Raw genomic sequence first — 3,860 nt, 5'->3', positions numbered from 1 at the left:
CGCAGTTTTGGGGGTGGAAGATGCCTGGACGTGTAATGTTAATTCTTGCCTGTGACCCTTTGAATAAACCAGCACGGTTATATTTTTTTATATACTCAAGTGGTCCGCTTCGTCTTACTGAGTTCCTGGTTTGAAAGAACTGGACGTGGCTTTATAATAGAATAGAGCCTTTACTATTAACTGGCTATGTTCCACAGGCTTTTAAGGTTGCTGGAATTACACCACCATTCTAAAAGGCTACTCTTGACCCAGGCATTCTAGTTAATTATTGACCAATATCCAGTCTCCACTTTATTTTTAAAATCTTTGAAAAAGCTGTTGCAAAACAGTTATGTGACCACATGCACAAGAATGATTTGTTTGAGGATTTTCAATCAGGATCCATCATAGCACGGAAACTGCACTGGTGAAAGTTGCCTCCTAGCCTCAGACAAATGATTTGTATCTGTACTTGTCCTTCTAGATCCCAGTACTGGGATCCCACTGTTAAATTTTTACCCAAGTTCTTTTATTGAAAGCGTGAGAAGTGAAGACAGGAGAGGACTGTTTAAAATCAACAGACAGTTTACTCAAAGTCTGGGCACAGGTGAAGTCTTACAGCGCTGGGATCAGAGAGACAGAGCTCATGCAGGAAATCCGTTCTCTGAGCCACAGGTTATGTTGTCTCATTACATTTATCTTCTTGGGCTGGTCCGCCCTGGACAGAGGTATAACATTTCACACTTCATAATCCTATTGGCCATTTGGCGTGAGCTGGCCAACCTCTATTCACGCCTGCTTGCTGGAATGTGATAGAAACCAGGTGTGTGTGTGTGTGTGTTGTGGTATTCAGTCGGCAACTTGATCAATGAACACTGAACAATTGGTTGTCTGCGCTGCAGACCCTCTATCTGTATAGGCTATTGCAGGACAAAGCAGGACCTAGTGAGTATGCTAAATGGGCCTAGTTGAAGGTGCAAAACAGGCCAACAGGTCTTTGTTAAAATGTAAAATAGGTTATCTGCTTACTTGAAGGTACAGACATCCTGTCTACAGAATTTGTAGCATAGAGTTCCAAAGTTTCACTCAGTAGAATACAGCAGTCATCAGTACAGTTTTAATATGTATAAACAAGGAAAATAATAGTATGAAAGGTAACTAAAAGAAAATTAACTGAAAAGTAACTAAAGGAAACTAAATTTATGAAAAGTAACTAAAGCTTATAAAGTAACTAGAGCCTATAAGAATAAAATCTTACACCACTGATCAGAATATCTTATTATAGACTAAAGATATGGCATTCCACAGGGCTCTGTACTAGGTCCAATTCTCTTTACTTTGTACCTGCGCCTCTTAGGCAATCTTATCAGGAACTCCAGAATAAATTTCTATTGCTACACAGATGGCACTGTTATATTTACCTAAGATCATATCTCTCCCATATTAGCTTCTCCCCACTGGCTATAGAATAGAATAGAAGAATCCCACCACAATAATTCCAATTCCAAAGAAGCCCCACCCAACTATTTACAATAACTATTGGCCTGTAGCATTGACTTCAATTATTATGAAGTGCTTTGAGTGGCTGGTCATGCAGAATGTCAAGTTTATCCTTCCTCCCTCTCACGACCCATTTCTCTTTGCATACAGGTCAAACAGGTCCACAGAGAATGCCATTACTGCTGCTCTCCATCTAGCCCTCACCCACCTAGATTCAAAGAACTCTTATGTGTGAATGCTGTTCCTAGACTTCAGTTCAGCATTCAATACAATCATTCCCCAGCAGCTACACAAAAACTCAGACACCTGGGACTCAAAACCTCTCTGCAACTGGGTGCTGGACTTTCTAACAGGGAGGCCACAAAATGTGCGGGTTGGCAGCAACATCTTCAAGACCATCATGCTGAGCACAGGGGCTCCGCAGGGGTGTGTGCTCAGCCCATTGCTCCTCACACTGCTGACCTACGACTGTGTGCCAACTTACAGCACCAATCAAAAACAGGCCAGAAATTGCAGATACACTGTGGTGAAGTATTAGCTTTTGTTGCTATTGTTTATGTGATTGTGACAGTAGCAGTACTTAAATCTTCTTATTGATTACTTTTCTTATTGTTACATTCACTCTTGGGGTGTTTGTTGAAATTAGACCCAAATCATATCCGCTCCTCCATTCACACAGATGTTTGCCAAAAATATGTCACAAATGCTAAACATGAAAATTTCATTTCTTTGTCATTTACTTCCAATTCCAGTTTATTTTTATGAGCAATTAGATGAACATTTTTTGCCAGCTGTTGCTTTGTTGTGATTACATAGAGCATGAAACAATAAAAGACAATGACTTTGGCTCAGTGGGATGTGCTCGTATCCTGCATATGGATGAAAACTTTTGGAAAATCAAAGCAAAGACACTCGGTGATTCACCCTGTACTGCCTCCTGCAGAAGGACCTGCAAACGCATAGTGAATACAGCCAGCAAGATCATCGGTGCCCTTCTGATTTCCCTTACGGACATCTTCAACACCTGCCCCACAATAATTCCAATTCCAAAGAAGCCCCACCCAACTATTTACAATAACTATTGGCCTGTAGCATTGACTTCAATTATTATGAAGTGCTTTGAGTGGCTGGTCATGCAGAATGTCAAGTTTATCCTTCCTCCCTCTCACGACCCATTTCTCTTTGCATACAGGTCAAACAGGTCCACAGAGAATGCCATTACTGCTGCTCTCCATCCAGCCCTCACCCACCTAGATTCAAAGAACTCTTATGTGTGAATGCTGTTCCTAGACTTCAGTTCAGCATTCAATACAATCATTCCCCAGCAGCTACACAAAAACTCAGACACCTGGGACTCAAAACCTCTCTGCAACTGGGTGCTGGACTTTCTAACAGGGAGGCCACAAAATGTGCGGGTTGGCAGCAACATCTTCAAGACCATCATGCTGAGCACAGGGGCTCCGCAGGGGTGTGTGCTCAGCCCATTGCTCCTCACACTGCTGACCTACGACTGTGTGCCAACTTACAGCACCAATCAAATTGTCAAGTTTGTGGATGACATGACTGTAGTTGACCTCATTACCAACAATAATGAGGCCAACTACAGGAGTGAGGTGTGCCAACTGGTACAGTGGTGTAAGGACAACAACCTCTCCCTCAATGTGGGGAAGACTAAAGAGATCATTGTGGACTTCAGGAGAAAACCTCTAAAGCATCCCCCACTGACCATTGATGGTGCTGCAGTGGAGAGAGTGAGCAGTACCAAGTTCCTGGGGGTGCACATCTCTGAGGACCTCTCCTGGACTAACAACGCCACATCACTGGCCAAAAAAGCTCAAACACACCTCTACTTCATCCGCAAACTGAGGAGAGCCAGTGTCCCATCCCCCATCATGTGCTCCTTCTACCGGGGCACCATTGAGAGCGTCATCACTGGCTGCATCACTGTGTGGTACAGAGCCTGTACTGCCTCCTGCAGAAGGACCTGCAAACGCATAGTGAAAACAGCCAGCAAGATCATCTGTACCCCTCTGCCTTCCCTTATGGACATCTTCAACACCCACCTCACCCGCAGAGCCATCAGCATTGCTGATGACACCTCCCACCCCGCACACTCCCACTTCAGACTCCTGCCTTCAGGGAGAAGGTATCAGAGTCTTCAGGCCCACTCCACCAGACTTACAAACAGCTTCATTCACCAGGGGATGCTGAATACTGTTCACTACCTCCTCCTTCTGTTCCATGCCCCTGGACAATAACCCACCACAGTAACAAACAAAAAAAGCCAATCTGCTGCTGACTGTTTTTTTTGTTTTTGTTTTTTTTGCCGGGTTACTGTATCTGCTGCTGTTGGTCATTGTATGGATGCTGATTCAGCATCC

General features: G+C 43.8%; 1 protein-coding gene across 3 annotated transcripts in view; it reads right to left on the bottom strand.

The window, feature by feature from the left end:
* The window catches only part of tgfb2 (transforming growth factor, beta 2), a 137,284-nt gene that overhangs the window by 109,875 nt on the left and 23,549 nt on the right, over positions 1–3,860 (bottom strand). The gene's annotated exons all lie outside the window — the stretch shown is intronic.

The sequence above is a fragment of the Monopterus albus genome, unplaced genomic scaffold (assembly GCF_001952655.1).
Source record: "Monopterus albus unplaced genomic scaffold, M_albus_1.0 scaffold278.1, whole genome shotgun sequence".
Lineage (NCBI taxonomy): Eukaryota > Metazoa > Chordata > Actinopteri > Synbranchiformes > Synbranchidae > Monopterus > Monopterus albus.
Note: the sequence above shows the minus strand (reverse complement) of the source record. Positions and strands in the feature narration are given on the sequence as shown.